Here is a 25,873-nt window from a genome sequence, read left to right on the forward strand (position 1 = left end):
TGTATGTGTGTGTAGTAAAGGTGGTGTAGAGTTTTTTCCCCTCTGGTTGCACATTTAACATGTTGGTAGAAATTAGGTAAAACTGATTTAATTTTCCCTGCTTTAAATTCCCCGGCTACTCGGAGCGCCGCCTCTGGATGATTGTTTTCGGGTTTGCTTATGGAGGTATACAGCTCAGTGAGTGCAGTCCTAGTGCCAGCATTAGTTTGGGGTGGTAAATAGACAGCTACGAAGAATATAGATAAAAACTCTCTTGGTAGGTGTGTGGTCTACAGCTTATCATCAGATACTCTACCTCAGAAGATCAAAACCTTGATACTTCCTTAGATATCGTTTACCAGCTGTTGTTTACAAATATACATAGACTGACACCCCTTGTCTTACCAGAGGCTGCTGTTCTATCCTGCCGATACAGTGTGTAATCCATCAGCTGTAAGTTATTCATGTTGTCGTTCAGCCAAGGCTCGGTGAAACATAAGATATTACAGTTATTAATGTCCCGTTAGTAGGATATACGTGGTTCTAGTTTGTCCACTTTATTATCCAGTAATTGTACGTTGGCCAATAGTACCGATGGCAAAGGCATTTTAGCCACTAGTTGCCGGATCCTTACAAAGCACCCCAATCTCCTTCCGCGATATCTCTGTCTTTTTCTCTTGCGGATGATGGCCTCATCGGGTGTCTGGGGTAAATCCCTCTTGTCTGTCTCATTAAAGAAAAATTATTTGTCCAGTTCCAGGTGAGTAATTGCTGTTCTGATGTCCACAAGCTCTTTTCGGTTATAAGAGACAGTAGCAGCAACATTATGGACAAAATAAGTTACAAACATTGCGAAAAACTTTCAATATAGCACGGCTGGTTAAGAGCCCATAAAATGTCAGCCAACCTTCGACGCCATTACACTCATAAAGTGTAAAGTGCTTTGAGAGACTAGTTAAGGACCATATCACCTCCACTTTATACCAGCAGTTCCCAAACTAGGGATTGCCTGATATGAAAGTAGGATTGTGGGAGAATAAAAAAATAAATAATAATAAATAAATATATATATATATATATAAAATATTGTATTTTATCTGAAAATCATTATAATGTGGTTCATCTTAAAAATCGAAATGATTACAACATTATAATGATTAACCATATAATTATTTAAATTAATGTAAATATGATATTTCATGACATTTTGTCATGAGGAGTCTGTATACTTTCCGAATGCACTGTTTATTGTGAGAACATGGCAACCATGTCCTGTGTACGTTTGGTGGGACGTTGATGGAATATTCTCCTAACCCTCAGAAAACTGGACACATGAATGTTCTTGCAAAGTCCCATAAAACGTAAACATTAATGTTGTACATTCTGAGAGAACACTGTAACCACATTGTAGATAAGTTCTGTTTGACAATAAGGGAATTTTCTCCTAACTTTAAACCCAAAACATGCTAAAAAGGTTCTCTATGTTTTTGCTAACATAGATAGAATGTTCCCCTAACTAAAGGAAAACTAGACACTCAAACATTACGCGTAACATTACAAAAAATATGTCTCTCCCTAGAATTGTTAGCTGGGTTAGTGGCAGAGTGAGGACATGACAGGCTATTTAATAAAAGCAGTAAACTGGAAGAGGAGGAGAGGCCTGCTGTGACCTCATTGTATCGGCCCTGGCCTGCTGTGACCTCATTGTATCGGCCCTGGCCTGCTGTGACCTCATTGTATCGGCCCTGGCCTGCTGTGACCTCATTGTATCGGCCCTGGCCTGCTGTGACCTCATTGTATCGGCCCTGGCCTGCTGTGACCTCATTGTATCGGCCCTGGCCTGCTGTGACCTCATTGTATCGGCCCTGGCCTGCTGTGACCTCATTGTATCGGCCCTGGCCTGCTGTGACCTCATTGTATCGGCCCTGGCCTGCTGTGACCTCATTGTATCGGCCCTGGCCTGCTGTGACCTCATTGTATCGGCCCTGGCCTGCTGTGACCTCATTGTATCGGCCCTGACCTGCTGTGACCTCATTGTATCGGCCCTGACCTGCTGTGACCTCATTGTATCGGCCCTGACGGTGTCCAGATAAAAAAAATAAAAAAATAAAAAAGGTATTCTCACCTCGTAATGAGCTGGATAATTAATAACACTGACATCCATCACATTCTCAACAAGCCCATTGTCTTGGAAATTGCTCCTTGAATCCATTCATGCCAATGAAGCAGGTAGGGGAATGTGAATCGACAAGAAAGTAATGAAGTGTGGGATTATTCAAGCACACTTTATTGAAAAAGCTAATAGTTTCTCTCCTTTTAATTTGGCAGGTAATAAAAGAAACAGGGAGCGTACATAATAATGATTGAGTCTTAGGATCTGTAAATACATTACAGGCTGAGGGAGGCTGCTGTTCCTTTGTCTCTCGACAGAGAGATGTTTTGGGGAGCCGATTCCAAAGTATTTTTTCAGACTGTATTCGGGTCAATGGGGGTTTCCTTTGGTTGAAGTACACTGGGAAAAGCCCTTTGTTTCTCCCATTGAAATAGCTTTAGTATGTAGATATAGCATATGTTGAACAGCATCCCTTCAGGTTGTCCAATCTGCAGCGACAATCAAATGTTCCAATATTCTGCTGCGATTGCTTTTGCTACTCCCGTTTTCAGGCCCAGTCCAATATTGTTTTGACTTTGTCACCCTTTCAGCCCATTCATAGCCCGGTCTGACTCTGACTCTCAACCCACATGAGTGCAACCCTCCCTCCCTGATATTAGGCCCCAGACGAGACGACTGCCTACTTTACCAGAGGGCCAACTTACATCATGCTTTTGTGTCAGGGGATGATGACACAGAGACTAAGTCCTCCATGACAGACATACTTTCAGACATCACACAGTGTTGAGATGAAGAAGAAATATTTGTATTTCTTGACATCAGGGTAAACGTCTCCTTTTTGAGATTACGCACGTTTCAGAAGAATAATAAAACACTTTTAGAGACTTTTGGTTTGCATTGCGTAACTACGAAATGTATAGGAAAGGATTCACGGATGCAATTTTTACATTGAAAGGTTTTCCACCATGTAATAAATCATGTATCCAATGAATGAAGGTGGTCCATGTGTCACTCAACCCTCCCTCCCAGCCTACAGCATGTTGATGACTTTTATTTCCCTCACCAACTTTAAACATCAACTATCTGAGCAGCTAACCGATCACTGCAGCTGTACATAGTCCATCTGTAAATAGCCCACCCAATCTACCTAGTTCATCCCCATACTGTTTTTATTTAATTACTTTTCTGCTCTTTTGCACACCAGAATCTCTACTTGCACATCATCATCTGTTCATGTATCACTCCAGTGTTAATCTGCTAAATTGTAACTATTTGCGCCTATGGCCTATTTATTGCCTACCTCATCATGCCTTTTGCACACACTGTATATAGACTTTCTTTTTTTTACTGTGTCATTGATTTGTTTATTGTGTTACTGGCTTGTTTATTGTTTACTTCAGTGTAACTCTGTGTTTTTGTCTGTGTCACACTGCTTTACTTTATCTTGACCAGGTCGCAGTTACAAATGAGAACTTGTTCTCAACTAGCCTACCTGGTTAAATAAAGGTGAAATTTTAAAATTTTAAAAACAACAGCAGTCTTGACTAGCTGCGTTCTCTGCAACGAGAAACTACAGACAAGGGTGAGATACACTAGAGAGGTTTATTGTTTACTCCAGTGTAACTCTGTGTTTTTGTCTGTGTCACACTGCTTTGCTTTATCTTGGCCAGGTCGCAGTTACAAATGAGAACTTGTTCTCAACTAGCCTACCTGGTTAAATAAAGGTGAAATTTTAAAATTTTAAAAACAACAGCAGTCTTGACTAGCTGCGTTCTCTGCAACGAGAAACTACAGACAAGGGTGAGATACACTAGAGAGAGGAACATGGAAGTGGAACGTTCCGTTTATTGCTTTTCCATGAGCTGACCCGGGTACTTTAGGTCATTCTGTGATGCATGGTTTGGACCAGAGAGTCATCATAGAGGACAAGCCCAACAGGAGGGAGGGAGCTGCCGGGTTGTATAGCACTAGGACAACGCACAATGTCACATTTTTAATGGTAAGAGAGAATTATTGAAAGTTGTTCAAATGTGCAGTGCCACATAACAATCCCACAGGCATGTGTTGGAGTTAATGGGGCTCAGCTGACAAAAAGGATTTGCTCAGTTACATGGTGCTGAAGGGCCTACAGACGGTTCCTCTAGCCTGGATGCCACTGTATTGTACTGCAATCTAGCCCTTGTGTGGATAAGGCTATTGTGGTACTGTTGACTCTGTCTGTGTCCCAGCCATATTGATTTACGGTGTACAATTTCATCCAACAGATGACGGTTCCTTTGTGCCTCAGCAGCAGAGGAGGAGGCATTACAATATGACCTCCCATTCAATCAGCTGGCATTAAGGGTCACACACAGTGTGTCTGAAATGGTACCCTAATGCCTATGTAGTGCACTACTTTCTACAGGTCAAAAGTTAGCGTGCCATTTCAGACGCACTGTGATGCCAGCTGATTGAATGGGAGGCCAATGTAATGCCTCCTCCCATGCTGCTGAGGCACAAAGGAACCGTCATCTGTGTGATGAAGTTGTACACCGTAAATCAATTTGGCTGAGAGGTGACAGGCACAAATAGGCCACATTGATTAGAAAGATGAAGCATGATCATTTAGGACTCGCCACATTGCTTACCTTGTCAGTGTCTTGAAAGCAAACACACGCACGGGTATTATCATAATAGAACGCCACAGAGAGTCAACCGCTTAAGGAATTGTATGGCTAGAATCTCATTTCTGATATTGAATCAAAACTATGTGTTTATACTTGTAAAGTTTAAGCAATTTCTCAGAATGTATTGGTTTGTCTGCCATTGGAGTTGTTTTCTTTTGATTCTGTTGAAACCAGTCATGAGTACTGTCGGCTCAAACTGGACTGAGGATACCCCTGCGTAGTGTATAAACTAGACAATGATAATGAGTTTTTTGGAAATGAATGTATTTTAGAGTGAGACACTTCAGTCCTTTAGCTATCATAACGGCAGTTAACATTTCTAGAGACAGACAGCATGTTTACTGTTTCATTACTCTGCAGCGTACTCAAGGCAGTACTTGACATTTTAGAAACACTTCATACGATAATTTAAACAGTTAAACTTGTAGGGATAAGACAGAGCTGCAGCTGCTATAAAGGCTACTCATAATGGGACGAATATATGAAAGCATTTGAAAAGGACTTTGAACGCCTGAGGCCCTTATTTGTAGTCCCACAGAACCACAAGGTGACTTAAAAAGGTTGCGGAGGAAATGAATATTATTAAAACCTTTCGTTTATTTTTCTTCCGACGGAGAGTCTCCATTCAAGCTTCTCGTGGGTCATTTCAGATTTGTAAATTCATTCAGCTGTATTGCCAATTACACATTAGACTTTAATGAGCTCGAAGATTATGCCATTAAACACAGAGTTGATGTCATCCTGCTCTTTCATCCCAGTTGTAAAGCAAAAAAAATCAATATAAAAATCAATAAAATAAACACTATTTAAAAAAGCCTGTATTGAAAAAAAAAATGTTTCCATGGCCACCCAACAGAATGTGGAGAGTCAGTTGAACAGTGAGCTTGAGGAAAAATAGTCCCTGTTTCGTGGTGGTTCAGACGCTTCACATACTCTCCACATGAGCTGGCTCATTAGATAGAGTATCACCTCACTGGGAACTTTGCACATAGAGCGCTGTCTTGATTAGTAATGCAAAGGTGGCAGACCGATTTAGAGAAAATAAATGCATGGCAGATGCTAGACGTTTGGGTTTGAATGTTTCCCAGTGTGTCACCAACAAATAAGTTATTTTGGAGAACTTTCCAAATTCCAACATAACACGACCCCAGCACAGATGTGGCAAACTCCCTTGATGTGGTTTAATTGATTTCAGTTTTATATTTCATTCACCGTGGTCGGATGCTCCATATTCTGTCCCACCATTGATTTACTCACTCATATTCACTTCAAGTGCTAACAAAATGTCCCTCTGTATTGTGGCCAGAGCGGAGTGAGCATGTGTGCTTTGAGTCCAGCTCCTTTGAACCGTGGCCCAAACGGATGATGGAAATGGCTGCAGATGGGCCCCTTTGATGGGCCTCTTTCAGGGAGGAATCGCAGTCAATTAGACACCTTTCACAAGCAATTACTGATTTTGTACATAATCTGAATAAACTCATTAAACGTGACACTGCGTGAATCCGCCAGCACATGCCAGAAACTTTACTTTTGCCACTCAGCGACTGCATGAAGGAAAAAAGGCTCCATTACAATGTTGAGGGCAAGGAAGTAGATGAGCTCAGGGTGAGAATCGCCTTCCAGAGAGACATCAGGGACTGTAACATACACTGTTTTAGGAACTCGTGTCTCTCTCCAGATATTCTGCCCCCATCCATTCAGCCAGTGGGTTTCTCCCTGTCTATTGCGCGAAGAGGAAGAAAGAAGTCTTCGGGAAATAGAAAAACGAAGGGGTTTATTTCATGATTAACAACTCATGGTGTGATTGTGGTAATGTACAGGAACTCAATTATTTTTGTTCTTCCGTTCTGGAATACCTCAATATCAAATGCCAACCAAATGACCTCCTGAGAAAATGTTCTTTGGTCATCGTTACTGGCGTGTATATTCCCACTCAAGCTGACACCGCAATGGCTCTCATGGAACTACACTGGACTATGTGCAAACAGGAAACCGCATAGCCTGAGGCCACATTTATTGTAGTTGGGGACTATAATAAATTAAATCTGAGGAAAACACAACAAACAATTCGATCTACACATCTCCTGTGCTACATGCGCAACAAAGACCCTGGATCATTGCTACTCTCCCTTCCAGGATGGCTACATGACCCTCCCCCATATTCCCCTCCATACTGTTCCTCCCCACCTATAGATATACTTAAACAGGAAGCTCCCATGGTAAGGACTGTTCAACGTTGGTCTGACCAATTGGAATCTATGCTTGTTTTGATCACGTGAACTGGGAAATGTTCCGCGACGCCACTGCAAATGGTATCAAAGTATACACTGACTCAGTGAAGGGGTTAATCAGGAAGTGCATAGAGGATTTTGTGCCCTCTGTGATGATTAGAATTTATCCAAACCAAAAACCGTGGATAGATGGCAGCATTTGTGCAAAACTAAAAGCGCAAACCACCACATTTAACCATGGCAAGGTGACTGGGAACATAAACGTGTACAAACAGACCAGCACAACCTCCATCAAGAAATCAAGGAGGCAAAACAACAGTTTAGGGACAAAGTGGAGTCAGAATTCAATGGCTCAGACACAGGCTTATGTGGCAGGGACTCAAGAAATTATAAAGGGAAAGCCAACCACGTCTCAGACACCGATGCCTCGGTCCCGGGCGAGCTAAACACATTCTGACTGCCTTGCCTGGTTCACCAACTACTTCTTAGATAGAGTACAGTGTGTCAAATTGGAGGGCCAACTCTTTTCTCTGTATATATCAATGATGTCGCTCTTGCTGCTGGTGTTTTTCTGATCCACGTCTTCGCAGACGACACCATTCTGTATACATCTGGCCATTCTTTGGACACTGTGATAATAAAGCTTCAAGCTTCATTGCCATACAGCTCTCCTTACGAGGCCTCCAACTGCTTTTAAATGCAAGTAAAACTAAGTCCATGCTCTTCAACTGATTTCTCCTCGCATCCTCCCGCCCGACGAGCATCACTACTCTGGATGGTTCTGACTTAGAATATGTGGACAACTACAAATACCTAGGTGTCTGGTTAGACTGTTAACTCTTCTTCCAGACTCACATTAAGCATCTCAAATCTAAAATTAAATCTAGAAAATGGCTTCCTATTTCGCAACAAAGCCTCATCCACTCATGCTGCCAAACATACCCTCGTAAAACTGACTATCCTACCTATCCTTGACTTTGGCGATGTCATTTACAAAATAGTCTCCAACACTCTACTCAGCAAACCTGATGTAGTCTATCACAGTGCCATCCGTTTTGTCACCAAAGCCCCATATACTACCCACCACTGCGACCTGTATGCTCTCGTTGTCTGGCCCGCACTACATATTCATCGCTAAACCCACTGGCTCCAGGTCATCTATAAGTCCATGCTAGGTAACAACCCACCTTACCTCAGCTCACTGGTCATCATAGCAACACCCACCCGTAGCACGCACTCCAGCAGGTATATTTCACTGGTCATCCCCAAAGCCAACACTTCCTTTGGCCGCCTATCCTTCCAGTTCTCTGCTACCAATGACTGGAACGAATTGCAAAAATCACTGAAGCTGGAGTCTTATATCTCCCTCTCTCACTTTAAGCATCAGTTGTCAGAGCAGCTTACCGATCCCTGTACCTGTACACAACCCATCTGTAAATAGCACACCCAACTACCTCATCCCCATATTGTTATTTATCTTTTTGCTCTTTTGCACCCCAGTATCTCTACTTGCACATCATCATCTGCACATCTATCACTCCATTGTTAATGCTAAATTGTAATTATTTAACCTCTATGGCCTATTTATTGCCTTACCTCCCTCCCTACTCTTCTACATTTGCACACACTGTACATAGATTTTTTCTTCTGTGTTATTGACTGTACGTTTGTTTACGTGAAACTCTGTGTTGTTGTTTTTGTCGCACTGCTTTGCTTTAACTTGTTCTCAACTGGCCTACCTTGTTAAATAAAGGTGAAATACATGTTTTTTAAAGATTGCAGCCCAAATAAATGCTTCACAGAGTTCAAGTAACAGACACATCTCAACATCAACTGTTCAGAGGATACTGCATGAATCTGGCCTTCATGGTCGAATTGCTGCAAAGAAACGACTACTAAAGGACACCAATAAGAAGAAGAGACTTGCTTGGACCAAGAAACACAAGCAATGGGCCTTAGACAGGTGGAAATCTGTCCTTTGGTCTAATGAGTCCAAATTTGGTTCCCACCCTGAGGTTTGGAGGAGGATGTGTGATGGTGTGGGTGTGCTTTGCTGGTGACAATGTCGGTGATTTATTTAGAATTCAAAGCACACTTAACCACCATGGCTACCACAGCATTCTGCAGCGATACGCCATCCCATCTGGTTTGTGCTTAGTGGGACTATCATTTGTTTTTCAACAGGACAATGACCCAACACACCTCCAGACTACGTAAGACTATTTGACCAAGAAGGAGAGTGATGGAGTGCTGCATCAGATGACCTGGCCTCCAAAATCACCTGATCAAAACCCAATTGAGATTGTTCGGATGAGTTGGACCGTAGAGTGAAGGAAAAGCAGCCAGCAAGCGCTCAGCATATGTGGGAACTCCTTCAAGACTGTTGGAAAAGTATTACAGGTGAAGCTGTTTGAGAGAATGCCAAGAGTGTGCAAAGCTGTCTTCAAGGCAAAGGGTGGCTAATTTGAAGAATCTAAAATATATTTGTTTAGCACTTTTTTGCTTACTACATGATTCCATATGTGTTATTTCCTAGTGTTGATGACTTCACTATTATTCTACAATATAGAAAATAGTAAAAATAAAGAAAATCCTTTGAATGAGTACGTGTGTCCAAACTTTTGACTGGTACTGTATATAAAATATTCTATTTTTATTTAAAAAGCATTGTAATGTGGTTAACCTTAAAAATCGAAATGGAAATTATTCAAATCTAAAAAATCAAATCCAACCAGAGAGGGCACTTGACCATTACACGTGTGAACAGTGAATGGCTTGACCTGATACGCTACGAAAGCACACACTATTGCAGGGGCACAGAAACTCACATCACTACCTTTGTCAGGTAACACTCTTAAACAATCATTTATGCTATTGCTAGCAATCAAGAGGAAACTGACTGCACGACTCAAAACCCCCCCAGTTTATGCTCTCCAAATGGACGTTAGCTGTGAGGCCCGAGATGCCCATTGCATTCACTTTTGTTCACTATACATGTTGGGGGATGCTATTTACGAGCACATGTTGTTCTGTCTCACAATTCCCCAGTATGCAATGGCACAGGGAATGTTCCGTCTCCTGCGTGGCTATATTGAATGGTGGGCTTTTGCACAGATGGGGCTCCATCTATGGCGGGACAGCGTGCAGGCCTCTGCACTCGAGTTATGAATGTGTCTCCCTCTGCCATATGGACACATTGCATGATACACCGAGAGCAACTGAAGGCGAAAGAGAGCTGAGCACAGAACTCGGAGATATACTTCAGCATGTAACTTGGATTGTAAACTACATCAAACCACATCCACTGTGTACATGCCTGTTTGCAAAACTATGTGGAGATATGGGATCAGAGCATGACAATGTTCTATTTCTCATCGAGGCTTGGTGGTTGTCTAGTGGGAGTGTTGGAAAAATGTTCTGCATTGAGAGAGGAACTGTTGTCATTCACAATGGATGTAAAAAAGCAGACTTGGTTGACTTTCTGTGTAATGAAAAGAAAATGTCTCTTGGGAAACTGAACGAACTGAACGCAAGCATGCAGGGGAAATACAAAAAAATTCTACAGATGAGTGACGGAAACAGAAAACAGCATCAGTAAGTGTCCCACATAAGTGATGACTGCTCACCTCCATCGCTTGGAAGAGCAATTTGGGACCTACTTCCCAATCCGTTTGACTGTGTTCCTGGCTCAGTTGACATGCCAGTAAGTTAAATCGAGCAGGTGATCGAGCTGTCATGTGACCAAAACCATTTACGGGTCACTACTGAGGAGATTTGGTTCCTGACTCAAAGGAAATGCCCTGCCGTCTCCCCCTGAGTATTAATGCGGTCTTCAAAACAACAAGGGAATTGGAAATCTCCGACTTCGTGTGGTCCGACTGGGAAAAATCGCTTTGAACAGTCGTCCAACTTTCTAGAGCTCTGACTCTCTGACCGGAAGTTCACTGACCTCATAATTTAACATAGTATTTTTCAGAGTTCCCAGTTTTCTTGAGTGCACCAGCAGTGCTCTGGTCTGCATTAAAACCAAATATCGATCCTGGTTGGATGTGACCGCAGAGATGAGCTGCACCCGTCTCATTAGTGGTAGTGAGATAAGATACATTGTCAGACTTATTTGCAATCGACTGTCATAGCCCCACATTAAAAGTATGTGATGATGAGTTGAGAAGACAACCAGAAATACTGTTAGAATGTTTTTCAATTTTATTTTATTTAAACTTCATTTAACTAGGCAAGTCAGTTAAGAACAAATTCTTATTTACAATGACGGCCTAAGAACACTGGATTAGCTGCCTTGTTCAGGGGCAGAATGACCGATTTTTACCTTGTCAACTCGGGGATTCGACCTAGCAAGCTTTCGGATACTGGCCCAACGCTCCAACCACTAGGCAACCTGCCGCCCCAAATTGACTGCCATAGCCCCAAATAAAAAAGTCAACATTGGCTCTTAATTACGTTATCTTTTTTACATGGTTGGGGTCGCAATAATTTTCGGATATCAAAATGAGGTCGTGGGCCAAACAAGTTTGGGAACCCCTTTTCTAGACCCACGACAATTGGCATACCGCCCCAACAGATCCACGGGCAAAGCAGTCGCCATTGCATTGCACCCTGCCCTATCCCACCTGTACAAGAGAAATACCTATGTAAGAATGCTGTTCGTCGACTTCAGCACAGCCTTCAACAACATAGTGCCCTCCAAGCTTATCACTAAGTTCAGGGCTCTGGGTTTGAACCCCTCCCTGGTGCAACTGGGTCCTGGACTTCCTGATGGGTCGACCCCAAGTGGTGAAGGTAGGCAACAACACCTCTGCCATGCTGATCCTCAACACGGGTGCTCCACAGGGGTGTGTGTTCAGTGGTAGTAGGTCTGATTACCAACAACGATGAGACAACCTAGAGGGAGGAGGTGAGAGCCCTGGCGAAGTGGTGTGAGGAAAATAACCTCTCCCTCAACGTCAACAAAATGAAGGAACTGGTCGTGGTCTACAGGAGACAGCAGAGAGAACACACCCCCATACACATCGACGGGCCGCAGTGGAGAGGGTCAAACGCTTCAATTTCCTCGGCATGCACATTACTGACAACATGAAATGGTCCCTTCACACAAACAGCCTGGTGAAGAAGGCGCAACAGTGGCTCTGCAACTTCAGGAGGTGGAAGAAATTCTCTGATCTGATGAAACCAAGATTGAACTCTTTCGCCTGAATGCCAAGCGTCACATCTGGAGGAAACCTGGCACCATCCCTACGGTGAAGCATGGTGATGGCAGCATCATGCTGTGGGGATTTTTGTCAGCAGCAGGAAATGAGAGACTAGTCAGGATCGAGGGGAAAATGAACAGAGCAAAGTGCAGAGAGATCCTTGATGAAAACCTGCTCCAGAGTGCTCAGGACCTCAGACTGGGGTGAAGGATCACCTTCCAACAGGATAATGTTCTACTCCAGTCAGAGCCAGGACTTGAACCTTTTCGAACATCTATGGAGGGGCCTGAAAATAGCTGTGCAGTGAAGCTCCCCAACCAACCTGACAGAGATTGAGAGGATCTGCAGAGAAGAATGGGAGAAACTCCCCAAATACAGGTGTGCCAAGCTTGGAGCCTCATACCCAAGAAGACTCAAGGCTGTAATCACTGCCAAAGGTGCTCCAACAAAGTACTTATTAAAGGGTCTGAATACTTATTTAAATGTAATATCCGTTTTTGGGGGGTACATTTGCAAACATAAAAAAAATGTGCTTTGTCATTATGGGGTATTGTGTGTAGATTGATGAGGGGGGGGAACAATTTAATACATTTTAGAATAAGACTTTAACGTAACAAAATATGGAAAAGGTCCAGGGGTCTGAATTCTTTCTGAATGCACTGATCTTTGACGTTGCTCATTCTGATATTTCTTAATTTTTCTGGATTATGTGTGTATTGTTTAAAAATATATATTATTATTGCTCGGTATTACTGCACTGTCAGAGCTAGAAACACAAGTATAACATCTGCAAATCTGTGTACGCGACCAATAAACATTGATTTGATTTGATTTGATGTTCTCCACAGCTATTTCACAGCCATGTCGCATTATGTACCTGCCAATCATGGTCTCACAGTGCTCTGAAGCAGAGCATGTAGGCCACAGTCCTGGTCATTCAGCACCAAACGCCTGCTTGTTGTTGACAACATGATTGGTGCAAGGGGTTTGCAGTGTGACACAAATCATATGGCGAATAAGTTAAAGGCATGTGCAAGGCTCTCGTAATTCCTCACTAATACACCACGAAGCCATGTCCACCAAGTACTCTGTCCACGGCTGTCCATAGTGTATTCTGGGCTATTATAAACAGTGTTAAAGTTAATTGTCTGTCTAATTTACAAATCCACTCAGGCCCTTTTATATCTTTTAATTTACCCAATTATTGAAATTATTATTACTTAATTACCACTTTTAACCTCAGTACAATGTTGCCTGGAATGGAATTATCCACATAAGTAAAGTTAAGTGACCTCTATTAAAGTCCTGTAATGGGCTTTCAAAATGTGCAGCAATAAAATGTCTACTTAGGCTTGCTATGGTGTGTGTGTGTGTGTGTGTGTGTGTGTGTGTGTGTGTGTGTGTGTGTGTGTGTGTGTGTATGTGTGCGTGTGCGTGTGCGCGTGCGTGCGTGCGTGTGTGCGTGCGCAGTGTGTGTGTGCGCAGTGAGTGTGCGTGTGCAGTGAGTGTGTGTGTCAGTGTATGTATGGGATACCATGGACTACATTCTGTGTATTTACTTATAAAATGATCACCTGGCAAACTGACATGACTGTAATTATCAGTACCATATTTGATCTTCTCTTCAAACATTTAGCCTAGGATCTGTGCAAAACGATGTGCCAAATGATAATTCCTCTTTTGTTCCTGTTGTGTTGCCTTCTGACCTTGGTAAGGCTTGCATAACATTGACCCAGGGTCAATACCATACATATGGTTGGACTTTATACATTTTAAATAATTTTGGGGGGGAAATATTTAATACTTTTTTTTTCTTTTTCTTTTTTTTGGCATTTTCACAGTGTTTTGGCTCTACTGCTCTTTCACAGCAAAATGCCAATCAACTATCTCAAACAGCAGTGAATGAATTAATCTGGTGCCTTGGATGGGGACAGAGCGCTCTCAGAAGGGATGGGTGCTGCTTAGTTGAAAATGGTAATAATAAGAAGCATATTCTGTGCATTTCAAATAATGATAAATAGTGTTTTGCCTTCCAGCTTCAGTCTATAATCTTGCAAAAAAAACACTGTTGACTTCATTTCATCACTTGGCGTTACAGTCCTCAGTCATTTTGGAAAGCAGGAAGGGTATAAGGTGTTTAGAGATACTGTAGATTACTTCCATATTGTTGACAGCTGTCTGCAGGTAACTTCTCTCTATTTGATGAAGGAGAAACAACTCCATTGTCCAATACTTTATTTTTTTGCTGTCTGAATTTACAAGTGAGATAAAATACTAATATATTTAGGTAAATGGAATTATGTTGGGAAATGTAGCCCTTCCGCTAGTCTATGAATTTATAATAGACTGAAAGTGGTTTCAACCACAAGGACGAATGTGGAGGTGTCTAACTATTGTTCTCATAACACATTCACACTCACACACATCATCCCATCCTTGTGTGCTCTCGGTGGCTGAATTCTGGTCAGTATAATAGGTGTGGGTGTGGAGCCTTAGTATCAGTGAGATGGTAAAATGGTACTTCACCTATCCTTGGACCATATCGAGATCCAATCTGTTAGGGGTGAACTCTGTCAGCCAGGTGCAGGATGCCATATGTCCGCCTGATTTAAAGGGCAAGGCACCTCCGCTTCCACAGGCCAGGAGGGATACGGGAGCGGGATCATTATGAATTACATATTGTAGAAAAAACAATCAGATGATTGACAATTGGGCTGAAATGTCAGGCTGACGTCATTGTTATTATCGTTAAGCCATTGTCATTAGCTGTCAGTGGTGTCAGTTATGGGAACAGACTGACATGGACGGGGCCTAATCAGGTAAACCTTGGTTTGTCTGATTCAAGAGATGGTGAGTTGCTAAGAAACATGATGCTTACAGTAACTGTGAGCTTGCTATTTTGTGACAGAAATTATTGTTGTAAAGCCTGTATTGTTACTGGTCACAATAGACCTTGAGATATTTAAAAAAAGATGGATATTCATTACTTAGTTATGGATATTAAACTATAATATGTTTTGTTTGTGTAAGGGCTGCGTAACTGGTGGCAGGGAAGTCAGACGCAGGAGAGCAGAACTAGGTAATAGCCGGTCCAGTTTAATTTCAAAAACCAACAGCATAAAGAAAATACCAATATGGGTACAAAACCCGACACGCACCAGTAACCATGTGCACAAGCACTTACAACAAACAATTCCACACAAAGACATGGGGGGGGGACAGAGGGTTAAATACACAACACTTAATGAGGGAAATGAGAACCAGGTGTGTAGGAACACAAGACAAATCAAATGGAAAATGAAAAGTGGATCGATGATGGCTAGAAGATCGGTGATGCCGACCGCCACCCGAACAAGGAGAGGAACCGACTTCGGTGGAAGTCGTGACAGTTTGCGGAACATTCATGTGGATGCCTACTTGCCATGTAGGCTAAATGACACACTTTTATCTGCATTTCTTCAGTACTTTCAATTGACAAAATAATAATCAGTGATTTCCCGTCTCCCCCAATAGTGGGTTTTGAAACCAAAAGATGAAGAATTATCAACGAGTCCAGGGCAATTTGCCTAAGTGTCAATTGTATTCTGCCCAATTGTATCTGCCCTTCTCCATTTGATTTCTACTCGGGAAGAACTAGCATTATATATCCACCAGACCTGTCAGCTGAAACGCAGATTCAAGCCTTAATTCGATACCGTTTCATCTCCTCATCCAAACGGGTTGACTCGGAGTGCACTGTCTTCTATTTATTAATTACGTGATCTCTCTCTTTCATTTTGATTCAACAAGGAATCCCAAACTCATCCTGAGATCACTCACTTGGGTTAAATATAATGAATTAAGCATGATCATGCTCTGCTAAAGAGGGCCAGCAAACACTCACACAAGTTAAAACAAAGGTTAAAGAGACTGTCTGTTTGATATTGTGAAACATCGAACCACAGTAATGTGCAGTTCATGTGCTGGTATTTGCATTTTGTGTGCTCCACTGTGGTATGGATAGCATGGTTGTGTGTACACAGAGTAAGTTGTTGTTTGTTTGTTGTCGACAGTGTGTGTGTGTGTGTGTGTGTGTGTGTGTGTGTGTGTGTGTGTGTGTGTGTGTGTGTGTGTGTGTGTGTGTCTGTGTGTAAAAGCCATCAGAAGGTTGTGATGTCCTCTCCATCATTTTTTTTAATGCACAGTGGCACTGCGTTGTTGTTTCTTTTATCATTGTCCCGGGTGGACCATGAAGTGTTGGTCTATCGGTTTGTTTGGCATCACAGAATATTGATAGGGTATTGTTCATTACAATTTGAGGGTTACGGAGTTTACCCCTGGACCTTGGCTCTTTCAGTGTGTATGCGTTCATGCCTATTTGGGTATTTGCTGGATGAGGGTTGTTGTTTGTGTGTGTGAGGGGATGTTTATGTGTGTGTCTATTCGTGGAGGCCTGGTGTTAGGCTAGCTGGACTGCAGGTCGAGGAGCTATATGGGCGTGTTCCTGGAGAAGAAATTGCACCTCTTGTGACAGGTCCATAAAGCTGCCATTTTGCCACCTCAGCATGTCTGGAGAAGACACTCACTCAATATGGTCAAGAATATTGGATCTGGAGATAAACCACCTCCTACAGCAGAAACAGCCCCGGCCCTTTGCAACAGAACAGGGAGGGAGGGAGGTGTTGTCTTTGTCCTTTCAGAGTTCACATGAGCAAGGGTAGCAAGAATCAAATCTCTCCGACCTCTGGGGGATTCCATTTACATGTGTTATTTGGTCCTGAGACAACACAGCCTAATACTTTTCTATTCATGTATACAGCAGGGATGGGTATTTGCCAGAGAAGCTCAGGTTAACAACAAGGCCCAGAGGCTGAGAGAGAGGCAAGCAGTCTGCTCTGGAGGCTAGAATGAGGTTAGAACAAGTTCACTTATACTGTAAACATGTTGTACTGTACTCTAACTACCGTATCTATTAGCAGTGTGCTACAAAGACTTGTACAATAACTTTACCAGTGGGCGGTTTGAGGTGTGTTTGCCCATCACTTGGTCCTTGGCCTATATATAACTTTGATTAGAAGGAGCCAGGCCAGCCATTGATGAGTGTCCTTTCCTGTCGTGTGACTCACTTACCCCTCTGTTGGAACTGGAATGTGATGATAACACTCAACTAATGACCCTGCCGCTGCCATCCCATTTCTCACTTAGTGGCACGGGGGAAGTGAGGTATTAATCTTATATCATTACACTTGTAATTTTCTGATTATTTTTTTTTACTCCTGTCTGTTTCCTGAGGAGAGGAGGCACACTGTCATCTGCTGGTGTTCATACGGGAACAACAGGGACTTTTTATGCCTTCACAGTTTATTTTGCTTATCCTCTCTCTCTTTTGCTCTCTCTCTCTTTTGCTCTCTCTCTCAGCATCAATGACCTGATGCCTCTCTCTCTCTCTCTCTCTGTGTGTGTGTGTGTGTGTGTGTGTGTGTGTGTGTGTGTGTGTGTGTGTGTGTGTGTGTGTGTGTGTGTGTGTGTGTGTGTGTGTGTGTGTGTGTGTGTGTGTGTGTGTGTGTGTGTGTGTGTGTGTGTGTGTGTGTGTGTGTGTGTGTGTGTGTGTGTGTGTGTGTGTGTGTGTGTGTGAGGAGTGCCCCATCAGCTCATTGAATGAGGTTGGGTTTAGGCCAGTTGCAAACCGTTCTAGAGCTCTGTAACGAAGCAAACAGAGCTGGTTGTGTGAAATCACACCCTCCGACCACCATTCAACACAGGGTCATTTGTTTCAATCCCATATTTATGGTTTCATTGGCACTGCTCTGGAAGCCATACTTTGCAAAGGAAGTGCAGGCTAATGTAATAAGGATAAACCTGGGTGCCAAATAACAAGGTTACAGTATCTATCATCTCACAGAGGCACAACTCCTCACAGCTACAAGTCCAATGGGAAAAGCAATAAGTTGATTGATGACTTCAGTGCTCTGCAGTAATAACAACTTTCCTATTTTATGATACATAGCTGTAGATTATTCAAGCGTTTGTTTGACACAAGTAAGAGAATATAGAATTAAATCAATGCTCATTAAATGATCGGTCCCCACACTATAATTCATGTGTTTGACTCAGACTCTTTACAGTATTGATGCATTTTCATTATTCCATCAGCAGGAATCAATGTTGTGCTGTAAAAAGCATTGAATAGTTTCATATATATTTGTTTCAAAAGGTTACTCGATTGAATGTTGTATTATTTTCATGTTTCACTCCCTAGGGATCGTGTTTTGTGCTCTTGTGTTATTCCATTTAGGCTTGAGGGCAAATCAAACAAGGGTCAATGTTAAGGTTTTCTCAGGCTATAAATCTAAATCAAAACGGAACCCCAAAAATGTTTCATGTTTATCATTAACATTGACAGATTATTTTATGGTTAATTAGTCCCGATTTCCTACCAAACACCTAGTCTCCTCTCTGTGATGTCATTGTTTTTTGACAGAGCATATGTGTCTAATCATCTGCTCTATAAAACATCCTATCCAACATTAGAGTGCATCAAAGCTCGTTCTGCATGAGTGAGCACAAGTGCACTGACTTCACGCCCTCTTCTATAGATCTCCACAAAAAGAGGGAGGCACATCCTGGGTCTAGTCAGAGAAGGATATTGCCTAAGCGTACTTTTATTCCTGTGCAGCTAATATTGTACATTTTCAGGAAACGGAACCGTGTTCCCACTCTGTCTCAGCTCTGACGTAGAGCACAGCTCCCTGCCCAAAGATAACCTAGTTTAGCTGCTCTAGCTGAAGAAGACATCACCGCCTCGCCTGCCAGACGGAGCTGTGGCGTCTCCAACAGAGTCTCCATTGTCTCTGTATCTAGTGATAGGTGTGATAGGTACAGTATGCTCTGGAGGCAGAAGTAGAGAGACAGAAGTACCAAGCCAGGTTTTGGCACAGGCTTCCACCAGACAACTAGTCACCCTATACATGGGCTCCACAGGGGTGGGGGTAGCCTAGACTCGCCTAAAGGGAAAATAGCCACTGTCCAAGTCTGTTTTTCCCCCTGTTCTAATGTAACCATTTTGTAAGGCCCATACAGAGAGAAGTGGGAACCTCCCTGCTGTTACCTCCCATCTGCTCTCCACAGCCCAGCCCAGCTCCCCTCTCCACCTGGAGCTAGCTGAGGACAGTCGCTATGTCTCTATAGCTTCTGTAGGGAGATGACCAGGACCTTTCACGACTAGGCTCTTCCGATTGGCTAGTACATATGACTTAAGATAAGAGTGTGTGCTAAATGAGGAAATGTTAATACATACAGTTGAAGGACTGCTCCTCTGCCATCATCCTCCACAGCCTGATGCTACTTCAATGTGACCAATGGATGTTTTATCGGCTCCAGAGCTTCAGCTCTTCAAACCTCTTGAGGGCAGAGTGTCAGCTCCCTTCTCGTTGTGTTACTTTAAAAATGAAGTAAAGTTGGCTGCCAACAATCACATGCTACAGACCAACTGAGATCAGTTTAAACTTTGTAGAGAAATGGTAAACAATTTCCAGTACATTTTATTGTTTTACCCTGACTGTCAGTGTTCCCTCTTTCCTCTCTCCCCAGACAGTGGTCCCTACGGGCCTGTCTACTTCAGTAGTGGCTTCCCAGTGGACGTCTGTGTGCCGCTGTGCTCCATGGGCAGGCTGAGAGATAGGCCTGTCACACTGACTGACAAGACCTACTGCCCTCAGACTGTCACACAGCCATCTGTACACTCCAGCCCTAACATCCTATCAACCCCAGTCTCCACACAGCCGTCCTCAGTCTCCACACAGCCAAGCACTAACATGGGGCCTGTTAGACCAGTGATAGCAGGGTGGTCTCTGGTCTCTTCTCCAACTTTCAAGAAAATATAATTTTGTTCAATGAATAGTAGGCACATTCTGTAGTAAGTTTATGGCCTCTAGTGGTGATGGGAAAGGTAGCTTACTAACAGTACGCTTTGTTTGTTTTACTATCTTTTCATGATATTACACTCTTGTCTCATTGCTGCAACTCCCCAACGGGCTCGGGAGAGGCGAAGGTCGAGTCGTGTCCTTCGAAGCCCCCCCCCTCCCGAATGACGCTGGGCAAATTGTGCGTCGCCCTATGGGACTCCCGGTCACGGCCGGTTGTGTCAGGATCAAACCCCAGGCTGTAGTGATGCTGCAACACTGTGATGCAGTGTCTTAGATCGCTGCACCACTCAGGAGGCCACAAGTTCTGTGTTTTTGCTCCTGTAGAGGTCTGAAAGGAAAGTTAATCCGTAGTACAGAGGAAGATAAGTTTTTCTCTTGCAGGATACATTTATATTAGAGAACCAATGATGAGAGCTATGATTATGTTGTGCCTCTATGTGCCTGCATTTCATTCCTCCACAGTCAGGGGTTCACAGAATGGTGGCGAAGCGAGCCCGGCAGAGGAGAAAAAATGTTTGCTGAATTCCGTAACCACTATAATGACAAAGTGTTCGGGTGAATGTAAAGACATTGCATATTTGGGTTTCCTCAGTAGCAATTGTTATCAGGTAACTCTCAAGATGAATGTGTGCGGAGCGTAATGTGTGTGTCGCCAGGATCGCCTGTGAAGTTCCCAGTTCCTGGTGGAATTATTTAGGGGCCGGGTACTAATGTGACTGCACGATAAGGGAGCCTGCTGTTTGGTGTACTTTATGAGCACAGCAGCTAAATCTTTTCCCATCGCAAGCTCTGATGAAACAGTCTGATGGCTTCTTTCGGTGTTTCCATTATGAACGCCTCTTTCTCCCTCTCTGCATGTCTGTCTGTTCAATGGCCGTCACTCTCTCATGACAACACCAAACAAAGTCTTTAAACATGGAAAGAACCTCCATCACCCATAAATCACTGTGATGAAGTTAAAGACATCTAAGCTGAAAGCTTAGAAATACAATAGCGTATTTTGAGTTTGATTATGTTACTGATCTGTGCAGCCTATAGGCAACATACACATGAAATCAATAAGCCAGAGAAGCCAGTGTTAATACCAGAGAAGCCAGTGTTAATACCAGAGAAGCCAGTGTTAATACCAGAGAAGCCAGTGTTAATACCAGAGAAGCCAGTGTTAATACCAGAGAAGCCAGTGTTAATACCAGAGAAGCCAGTGTTAATACCAGAGACGCCAGTGTTAATACCAGAGACGCCAGTGTTAATACCAGAGAAGCCAGTGTTAATACCAGAGAAGCCAGTGTTAATACCAGAGAAGCCAGTGTTAATACCAGAGAAGCCAGTGTTAATACCAGAGAAGCCAGTGTTAATACCAGAGACGCCAGTGTTAATACCAGAGAAGCCAGTGTTAATACCAGAGAAGCCAGTGTTAATACCAGAGAAGCCAGTGTTAATACCAGAGAAGCCAGTGTTAATACCAGAGAAGCCAGTGTTAATACCAGAGAAGCCAGTGTTAATACCAGAGACGCCAGTGTTAATACCAGAGACGCCAGTGTTAATACCAGAGAAGCCAGTGTTAATACCAGAGACGCCAGTGTTAATACCAGAGAAGCCAGTGTTAATACCAGAGAAGCCAGTGTTAATACCAGAGAAGCCAGTGTTAATACCAGAGAAGCCAGTGTTAATACCAGAGAAGCCAGTGTTAATACCAGAGAAGCCAGTGTTAGGAGGATGTATTGTCACAGGTGTTGTTAGGCCCGAGACCGGCTTCTCAGGCATTATCACTGTTATACAACGGGTTACCAACATATTCAAATAATGATTGAAGTATTTTCATAAAAATAAATATTTAGATGAATTAATTTATACTATTTCATCCTTCTACAAGATATAGTCCCAAGACAAATCTAGGGTTGCTACCCAAGCCGGCTGGTCGTTCGTTCTATCGGTTCGGTTGCCAGAGACGCGATCCAGTCGTTCAGTCTTTTTGTTCTGTATCTCTGGACGCGACCCAGTCATTCATTCTAAATGTTCTATTACCATATTGGCTGCTGGTAACGTTCTTATCCCTTGATTGCTTGCTAGCCAACTACAGCTGACTTACAGTCACGCCAAACAGTGCAGCCAGAATAGCAACGAAGTAGCTGCATTTGCATTTGTTTAAGCTGTTTTCTAGTGACATTTATTTGGATACATCAATAACAATGAGCTAATGATGCGCAATTTCACGTGGCATGGAAAATGTGCTCTCTCATCAGGACACTGTTGTTCAGAGGAGTTAGCCTACAACACAGCTAACACAATCACTTCAAACTGAAGCTGGAAAGACTTCAAACTAGCTGCACTTCGTTTCGTTTTACCAATTTTTATATTGATAGTTCTTTGTATATACCCATAAATATTATGCTGATTCGTGATTTCGACTGGTTGAGAAAAGCCGCCTTATTGTCTGTCTCATCCCGAACACGTTCATTAATATGGGACAGATGGAAAAATCTAATTTGAATATTGAAACAATGTTGCAAATGTCAGAGAGACAGACAGCAAGGTTTATTCAAATCTCCGATGTTAAAAACTAAATGTTAGTCTAAAAGAAATGTGAGATAATGTCTAAATTATTTTTATAGTGGAAATCAAGTTTATAAATTACCTGGCTGGGCTGATGAGACAGTGGATTGCGCAGTCAGATGGAACAGAGTAAATAGGCAATTTAACGTCATAGATTTAGCCGGTGGTCACTTGTGGAATAGACACCAGCTGGACTGTGGTTTTAACCAATCAGCATTCAGGATTAGACCCACCTGTTGTATAATGCATGCTAAATGTTTCTGATTAGTGATAGATGAGCAAAGAAATAGATGAAACCATCTCCACTTATTTGCCCAGACAGAGAATGAACCAAATATACAGACTGAGATTCAGTGAAACAAAATCACATTGATTGAATAAGACAAGTCACAGGCTTTTGGTTAGGAGTAGGACTAGGCTACTAAACGACTGCGAGTGAAGAGCAAATAATCCACTTGTTAAAGCTACGCAACATAAAGGCTAAATGTTCTGATCAGTGCTAATAAAAGAGTCAGCTAGACAAGATGGTCATGAGCAGCACTCACCTCAGCTAACGTTTCCACAGCCTAATTGTAGCCCAACCAATATCCAAACAGAGGTTCAGTGAAAAGAAAAATCTGACATTGATTTATCGAGACGAGTCCCCACACTTGTCTCAAAGGAATGCGAAACGGTGCTGAAATAGTTTGGCCACATGCGGGTAGGCTATTGCTCCAAATTGGATGACTTGGAGTTTCAGTAAGCAACAAATTGATTGCTTCATTCATCATTCAGTGATATTTATTCCCACAGTAATTCTTTATGGATCCTTCCAGTTGTGTTTAAGAAAACAGTGCATGTTCTAACATTGGGGCGACATGGCAGAGGCTCCTACGCCTTTGCCGTAGTTCTCCCCTAATATCCTGCTTTGAAAGTTGTGGTTTGGTCTCAGCCTCAGGCTCTCCAACAGCATTTGAAGTGGGTTTTCAGTGCTCATCACTCATTAGTCATCTTCTCATCAAATGCATTAGTGGCATGGTCATCAACCTGCACTAAAACATGCACATGAAGTGCCTAGAAACTGCATCATCAGCTTACTTGTGAGGTAGGTGAATATTTTATCGCATTGCCTGGTCCAAAATAGATTTGTGCATGAAATGATTTGGTGCATAGAAGTAATATGAAAGGGGAAGAGGAAATGTTGTGTAATATAGTTCATGATAGTCTAGCCATTGAATACAATTTGTTTGTTTGTTGTTTATAATGAGCATTGATTGTCCCTAGTAAGAGTTGCCGTTAAAAATGCTAAGACAAGCACATCGGTTTTTTTAATGAAATGTAGGCCTAAATAATGTTGCTCAAACTTTGTATGACATTTAGTGATGGCAAACCCAAATTAGATTCCTAATTACACAGACCAGAATTAAAATGAATATGAATGTTTTACAGGTTAAAGAAATATGAATTGGACTTGTTAGGACACCAGATCTTCAATTATTTCAGAGAGAAATGTTCAATTATTTCAGAGCAAGAGAGGGAGAGATTAATTGAAAGAGTAAACAACATACAGTACCCTCAAGCTTACCTGTTGAGCTCAGCTAAATGTGTCTGGTCAAGCTTCCATTATCCTCTCTCCCTTCATCACTGTGAAATCCGGCACTAGCCTACAGTACTTCAACTAGCTCGTTGAAGGTATATGCTTCCCACCTCTTGCTTTCAAACTCTCAAACTAAGTGCTCACAAAAACGATGCTTATGGAGACATGAGCATGACAGCCCTTTCTGTTTTATCCACAGTGATATTGAGCTACAGGTAGAGGACTGTAGGGAAAAGAATAAATGGAATTGTCAGATATACACTGAGTGTACAAAACATGCTCTTTCCATAACACAGACTTAACAGGTGAATCCAATTGAGACAATTGAGACATGGATTGTGTATGTGTGCCATTCTGAAGGTGAATGGGCAAGACTAAATATTTAAGTGCCTTTGAACGGGGTATGGTAGTAGGTGCCAGGCACACCGATTTGAGTTTCTCAAGAACTGCTACGCAGCTGGGTTTTTCATGCTCAACAGTTTCCTGTATGTATTCTACTCAGCATACTGGATGCAGTTTATCACAGTGCCATCCGTTTTGTTACTAAAGCACCTTATACCACCCACCACTGCGACCTGTATGCTCTAGTCGGCTGGTCCTCGCTACATATTCGTCGCCAGACCCACTGGCTCCAGGTCATCTACAAGTCCATGCTCGGTAAAGCTCCGCCTTATCTCAGTTCACTGGTCACGATGGCAACACCCACCCGTAGCACTCGCTCCAACAGGTGTATCTCACTGATCATCCCTAAAGCCAACACATCATTTGGCCACCTTTCGTTCCAGTTCTCTGCTGCCTGTGACTGGAACGAATTGCAAAAATCGCTAAAGTTGGAGACTTTTATCTCCCTCACCAACTTCAAACATCTGCTATCTGAGCAGCTAACCGATCGCTCCAGCTGTACATAGTCTATCGGTAAATAGCCCACCCAATTTACCTACCTCATCCCCATACTGTTTTTATTTACTGACTTTTCTACTCTTTTGCACATCAGTATATCTTCCTGCACATGACCATCAGATCATTTATCACTCCAGTGTTAATCTGCTGAATTGTAATTATTCGCCTATCTCTTCATGCCTTTTGCACACAATGTACATAGACTCTTTTTTTAATTTTTTTCTACTGTGTTATTGACTTGTTTATCGTTTACTCCATGTGTAACTCTGTGTTGTCTTCACACTGCTATGCTTTATCTTGGCCAGGTCGCAGTTGCAAATGAGAACTTGTTCTCAACTAGCCTACCTGGTTAAATAAAGGTGAAATTATTATTTTTTTTAAAGAATGGTCCACCACCCAAAGGACATCCAGCCAACTTGACCCAACTGTGGGAAGCATTGGAGTCAACATGGGCCAACAACTCTTTCGACACCTTGTAGAGTCCATGCCCTGACGAATTGAGGCTGTTCTGAGGGAAAAAGGGGGTGCAAGCTATTCCGAATGGTTTGTACACTCAGTGTATACAATTCTTAGTGGGTGTCTTCAGTTAGTCGTTAGGATGTCCCTACGGTGTGCTTGCCAATTCATTGCCCTCCCCATGCATGCACTCAACCTAAAGTCTTGCCAAATAAAGCTTTATTGATTCTTTGAGCATTCGTAGCAGGTAACATAGAGCTTCAATAAACATGTAACAGGTGATCTGTG

General features: G+C 42.6%; 1 protein-coding gene across 1 annotated transcript in view; it reads left to right on the forward strand.

Annotated features, from left to right (window-relative positions):
- Positions 1 to 25,873, forward strand: part of LOC135527019 (X-linked interleukin-1 receptor accessory protein-like 2) — a 277,568-nt gene that overhangs the window by 183,110 nt on the left and 68,585 nt on the right. The window lies entirely within an intron of this gene.

This window comes from Oncorhynchus masou, chromosome 32 (genome assembly GCF_036934945.1).
Source record: "Oncorhynchus masou masou isolate Uvic2021 chromosome 32, UVic_Omas_1.1, whole genome shotgun sequence".
NCBI lineage: Eukaryota > Metazoa > Chordata > Actinopteri > Salmoniformes > Salmonidae > Oncorhynchus > Oncorhynchus masou.